The 6,726-nt window shown below is 45.3% G+C and overlaps 1 long non-coding RNA gene across 1 annotated transcript; it reads left to right on the top strand.

The window, feature by feature from the left end:
• The first annotated feature begins 310 nt into the window (after positions 1-310).
• Positions 311-6,388, top strand: LOC310836163. Its single transcript, XR_014559896.1, has 3 exons — positions 311-874; positions 4,224-4,260; positions 6,288-6,388. It is a non-coding gene; the product is annotated as an uncharacterized lncRNA (long non-coding RNA).
• The last annotated feature ends 338 nt before the right edge of the window (positions 6,389-6,726 follow it).

Here is a 6,726-nt window from a genome sequence, read left to right as displayed (position 1 = left end):
GTGAATCTTTCTCAATTTTATTGTTTTATCGTTTTGTAAACTGCCAAAGCAAAGGTTTTTTGCAATCAAGAGGTACGTAAATTTTACGAAATAAATAAACAATAAATAATATTCTTAATTGTTTTGCTGTTTTATTTGTATCTCTTCCCTTAATCTGGACATTAGACTTTCATTGCTTCAGCCTATCCTATAAAAATTTGCTGTATGCTTTGAGATGGATGCTTTTTCATTGGGAAGACCCAAAAAATTGCCCACTCTGGTTGTTTCCATAATTGGGAGCCTCACCATTTCCTTCCCATTGCCTGCTCAATGCACTCTAGCATGGTCCCAGAGAGATTGCCTTCCAACTGTTTTCCATGCAGAACTGTTTTTAATATGCCAATGATGGTATCTAATATGCAAAAATTATTGTAACTCGGTTTTTAAAGATGCATTTTAGATTTCCCAGAACAGTGATGAGATGTGAGCGAGATGCAAATGAAACATTAAAACCATGGGAGCCCCGGAATGGTAATGCAGCCAGTGAGCAGACCTCAGGAATTGGACGGGCATCTGGCCGACCTTTGCCTGGATTTGTTGCAAAAGGAGTTGCCACATTATTAGCTCAGAATGCAAATCCCGTTAGATCTGGGTGGTCCAACATATGGCCCGCGGGCGGCAGGCAGTCCTTGAGACCTTTTTTTTGGCGGCCCTAGCTAAGTACCAAAGGAGCGTCGCTAGTGGCAGCAGGAGTCCCAACATCCAGCATCACCCCCTCCCCAGTTAACGACTGCCAGAAGCAGAAGCAGCAACAAATCGTTGAGCTTCGACGTCCCCGCCTCCCCACTTTTCCAGCCGCCGGCGCGCCAGGTGATTGGACAGCAGCCAGACTCTGGTAAGCAGGGGTTCCTCCTGATCAGTAATGGTGTGCCACTGTATATATCCTAAGCTGCACGCCCCCTCAGGCTGTGTCTCCTGCTACTGCAGCTGCCCCTCTGCTCTTCCAGACCCTGGCAGGGGGTTGAGAACGGGAGGCAAAAGCCCAGCGGCTGTGTCTGAGCTGCTCCGTGATGTCTGCCTGCAGGGCAGGCCTGAGTCCGGGCAGCTCCTCCGCCATGACTTCATTGACCGGCTTGCCTCGGCCCCTTCCCCTCGGGGGCTTGGCCCTCCCAGCCTCCTGCTTCCCCCAGCCCAGGGCGCTGAACCGGCAGCCCCAGAATCTGCTGCGGCTGCCTTCTCCTAGGCCTTCCCTTGCCTTCCGGCGGTTGGTGCGGGGCTCGCACTCCCTACCCAGGGATGCTCCCCCTGACTTCCAACCTTGTGCTTGGAAGGTGCCAGGACAGTATCCGAGCACTGCCGGGCGGAGGGGAGGACTAGGGAGCGGCCAATGGCAAGCGCGCGGAGCTGGCTCTGCCTCCTGGGCTGGTGGAGGGCGGGGGTGACCGGGTAGGGACCTAGTTGTGGGGTCACCCTGGTGCTGTGATAAGGGGCACATGGTCCCTGTCGCCCTGAGCTCAGCACTTTCTCCCTCTATGTGTGTGTATGTGTTTTACAGCTGGCACATATGTGCCCACTGTGCACTGCTGCATAGTGCTGATAAAGCCAAGTTTGCAGGTTCAATCCCTGTATGAGACAGCTGCATATTTCTGCATTGCAAATGGGCTGGACCTGATGATCCTCAGGGTCCCTTCAATTCTATGACCCTGTCTGCAGAATTATTTTTATTATGGAACACATTTTGGGCAGGCACACATCATTTTCCATGTATTGTTTACACAGTACATTTCTTACTGTGGCTGATACTTCTTGCACTCAATTATATGTAACACTCAGGCCCAGATGAGACAGTTTATCTATATATATTTTTCTTTAATGACAGTGTGAATCATGAGACCTCTATACAGTGGGAGGGATGTTTCTGTCTCTGAAACGTGAAGTACACTCTGAGCATTTTCTTTTCTTTCATGTTTGATGCTGTTAAATCAAATGGAGGGGGCCGGATAAAGGTTTTATGGTCATATCTAGAGTGGGGAGGGGACTAGATGCCCTTTGGGTCCCTTCCAGTTCTACAATTCCATGTTTCTGTGGTTCTATGATTGGGGTGGGGGGTAATCCCAATGTATATTTTGCTCTAGGAGGCTAAAATTGGTCAGAGTTAACACTTTCAGAGTTAATACTAAATACATTACTTCTCGTAAATGAGCCACCATAGGTGCTAGAGGGCTGTGAAAATTTGTGTTCTGGCCTTTTTAGACTCGTCTACCCATGTACTATCTAAAACCAAAGGGGCACATTGGTTTCTAGATGTGATTTTTTCCCAGCTCTCCCACCCCACTAAAGAAACTTATTATTATTATTATTATTATTATTATTATTATTATTATTATTATTCTCTCTTGCAATCCTGAACTATTTCTGAGCTTGGCCCTTCATGACCTTCAGCATGCAGCTGTTGGTTCCTGGTGTATACTCTTCCTTCTTGATTTCACTTTTCTTCCATTTGTTATACATGGCCTTCTTAAATCTCAGCTCATCTGTAAGATCCTTCTGCAGCCACACCAGTTTCTTCAGATTAAGGACAAGCAATTTACCAATACATTGTCTGAAACGGGTTTGAAGTTCAGATTATGGTAATGGTTTCAGAATTTTTGAGCTGGCAGTGTTTTGTGAATCTCCAGCTACCACCAGCCCAGCACATGTTACTCCCGGGTGACACTTGCGCCCTGCAAGGCCTTCCAATGCTTGCCCATTCCCTCCCTCCCTCCACAGGTCTTGTGGGAAATTCTTCCCAGCCAGCCCCTTAATCTCCAGTTGAATCCTAGAATACATGACAGTCCCAGAATGCTAAAATACTGTAGAATTTTAGACTGCTTTCATTTCATTGTTCATGAGAAACCTTTTCCTCCTTTGTTGAGTCTCCCTTCTTGCCTGCTACAATTTTATTCAAATGCAACAGCAGGGCAGAAGGCAGCTGAACAAAAGACCCTTTTCATTTTTTTTAACAGGTCTTCAGATCTTTGTACTCCCCAGAGTTGTATTTAATAGGTTAATTTTTCAAGCTGCTTGAATGTGTGTGTGTGTGTAAGGGGGAGTTTGTATATTGCAAACATGTCCTGCAGAAACACAATCACAATAGAATCATATAACTGTAGAGTCACAACGAACCACGAAGGGTCATTTGCTACAGCCTCCTGCACTGCAGGAATCAGAGCTAAAGGGTTCCCTGGCCACCCAACCTCTCTTAAAAAACTTCAAGGAAGGAGATTCTAATAGCTTCCCAGGGAGTCTGTCCCACTGCAAACAGCTCTTAGTGTCAGAAAGTTCTTCCTGATGTTTAGTTGGAATCTCCTTTTTTGTAACTTGAAGTTTCAAGCTTGCTCCATCTTCCATGGGATAGCTCTTTATATATCTGAAGACAGCTACCGTATCTCCTCTCAGTCTCATCTCCTGGCTAAATATGCCCAACTCCCTCAGCCATTCCTCACAAGGCTTGGTTTTCCGACCCCTAGTCCCAGAACTGGACACAGGACTCCAGGTGGGGTCTGACCAAGGCAGAATAGAGTGGTACTGTCACTTCTCTTGATCTAGGCATTTGATGCAGCCTAGAACTGCATTAGCTGTTTGTGCTGCTGCATCATACTGTGGACATATGTTAAGCTTGCGGGCTCCTAAGACATCTCAATCCTTTTTGCATGGACTTCTGTCAAACCACATGCCCTCCCCCCAATTCTATATTTCTGTATCTAGTTATTCCTGCCTAAGCAGGAACCTTTCATTCATCCCTATTGAAATTAATTTTCTAAGTTTTGATTCTGTTTATGAATATTTGCTTTCTGGAACCACCCTCTTCTAAGTTTTTGGAAGCACAAGCACACATGCCTGGACCCTTAATCTCTCCCGTCAAAATATTCACTCCCCTTGCCCCAACTCTTCTCCAAAGCCATCGTCTTTCCCTGCCATCTATAATTCAATGACATCCTTCTTTCAATTATCTTTCAGGCTCTTAAAGTCCTGAAATTAGCACCCCTCTCAATTTTGTGGGAGATTGCATAACTGTGCATGACTGCATGAAATGGTTAAGGACCACAGAGTTTTATTGCTAGACAGACTCAGGTCATGCTCCCAAGGAAGTGAAGCTTTTCAACTTCCTCTTTCTCTGCTTGCTCTTGAGTTTACAGCATGTGTTTGGAACTATATACAGTATTTTCTACCCAAAAATATTCTGCCTGTGTTTCTCTTTGCAGCTGCATGGAACAACACATTTATCAAACCTATGAATCTGTAAGTAAAGCATTTCTAACTTACTTTGCAGTTTGTGGTCTGTTCCTTGCAAATGGGGTAGAAAGAAAGGTGCATTGTAAATGGGATAAGAAAGATTTGACAACCTATATTCACTGTGCTGCTTATTTTTGTGAGTGTAATACTCTGCTACTGGAACGCTCTTGTGTACAAGTCCTGCATTTCGAATCCAGGCACCCAGCAAATTCTTTTGTTGTTCGCCCACACACATGGGTCCACAGGGATTCATATATTTTTCCTCCCACAGTCTTCAGGTAGAAAACGATCTTCCACTAATACTGCATATGGATCCTGGTTCTCCCCCTGCAAAAAGAATACACACACACACACACACACACATATATATATATATATATACACAGGCAGCACCTGTTTGTCATGATAGACGACTTCCATGTGGGCCTGGGCACAGAGTGTCACATTCCCCCGGGGCGTGCAAATTTGTTAAGAGGGGGTCACTGCAGAGGAAGGGGGTCAGTTAATGGACGATATCAGTTTCTCTCTGCTAATGAAGATAGCACTCTCTTGGAAGCTGGACATGTGGAGGAGGGTGAGACGTCAGTGGAATTTGATACCAGGAGAGAATAAATGGGCAGATTGAGGCAACAGCCTCGGCACTCAGATGTTATTATACAATTCATTAATAGAACACTTTTAACTTATGTGAATAGAGCTCTGGAATGAAAGGGGGATTTGTTTGCGAATGTTTGTATTTAGATTCTAATTTCTAATTCAGTCTGCACGCACACACAGCATTCTCAGTAATGGATGGCTCTGGAATCAGCAAATTGTAGAGATGAAAGAGGCCACCAAGAGTCATTTAGTCCAACCCATTTGCAATGCAGGAGTCACAGCTAAAAAATCCCTGCCAGATGTCCACCCAACCTCTCTTTCAAAACCTCCATTGAAGGAAACCTCCCATCTTCCAAAGGAGCCCGTTCCATTGTTGAATAGCTCTTACCATCAGGAAGTTCTTCCTAATGTTTAGTTGGAATCTCAATTTGAATCCATCAGTTCTGGTACTCTTCTCTGGAGCATCAGAAAGCAAGCTTGCTCCATCTTCCACCTGATGGCCCTTCAAATATCTGATTTGAAGTTGGTTATGATCTCACCTCTCAGTTAATGCAGGAATTTAGTTAGGTCTTAGGAAGGAAACCTGGGATTTATTTTTTTTAAAAAAATAATTACTCTATTTGGCATGTCAACACTTAATTGTCCTACCTTAAGAGGCATCAATAAAGCAGGTCTCGTGTAAATCCAGCAGAGCTGAAACAGATAGAGTACTCAATAGATAACAAATTGGATGATTAAAGAGATGTGGATTACACAGAGTAGTAGAAAAGCAAAGGAACCAGGAAAAGGTTGGAAGGGAAGTCATATGGTACAGATATGTAGATATGCTGTTTTTGGTATGGTTGTAAGTGGGGCAGTGGAGGGAAGGGGTAGATATGCTCTCTGTTCCTGTTTTGGAAAATGCAGAAAAAAAGGCATCAATAAATTTCAACTGCTTTTAAAAAAATTGAATCCCTTCGTAATGATTTTCAGGACAGAAGCAAAAGCTGAATTTTGGTTTGACCCAACATGCCAGATCTCCAGCCATGGGTCTGTTTTCTCTCCATTTTTTTTGTTATTATATTGGGTGAAGGAGAATCACAGAATTGCCAAATCATAGAGTTGGAAGAGACCTGAGAATTATGTAAGCCAACCCCTTGCAGTGCAGCAGAGCCCACCACCTTCTGAGGGAATCTATTCCACTCTTGGCAGAGGTGTACCTGGGGGGGTTGGTAAGGTTGGCCCCTACCAAGTGTGCAGCCCCAGGGGGCACTGGGCTGCCAACTCCTGCGTGGCATGTTCTGTAGCCACCCATAGGTAATTGGCGGTGAGGGCAGCAGGCTGCTGGAGAGATAGCCAAGAGGGCAGCATCCTGGCTCTTGCCCACTGCTCCTGACTGACCACAAAAGCAAAAGGAAGCTCTTGTCAGCTGTTCATCTTCTGACCTTCCCTTTCAGCCCTGCTCCCCAGGAAACCTTTTGATGTGCTGAAGAGGGAACCAGATACTTTCCATTGTGGTTGGATCCCGCAAAGCCCTTTCGCGCAGCAAGCTCAGTCCTTCAGTATTGCTTCCCTTTTGTGGGGGTGCAGGAGGGAGGATCTGGCTGATTTGTACCCCTTAAATCACTAACTTTTCAGATGACAAATGATGGTATCTTCTTGGGTGTTTCAAACAGTCTCTCAGTGTGAAACCTGTTGAGATTTGCAAGTTTTACTTGTGGGGTTTCGGCTGCTGATTCCTGTGCTGGCTGATCATTTAAGGGGTTTCTAATGGCGATATTAATGGACGTGGGTGGCGCTGTGGTCTAAGCCTAGGGCTTGCTGATCGGAAAGTCAGCGGTTCAAATCCCCGCGATGGGGTGAACTCCCGTTGTTCGGTCCCTGCTCCTGCCAACC

Source organism: Podarcis gaigeae (genome assembly GCF_964106915.1).
Source record: "Podarcis gaigeae genome assembly, chromosome: Z".
In the NCBI taxonomy this organism is placed as follows: Eukaryota; Metazoa; Chordata; class Lepidosauria; order Squamata; family Lacertidae; genus Podarcis; species Podarcis gaigeae.
The sequence above is the reverse complement of the archived record's forward strand: the minus strand, read 5'-3'. Positions and strand labels throughout refer to the sequence as shown.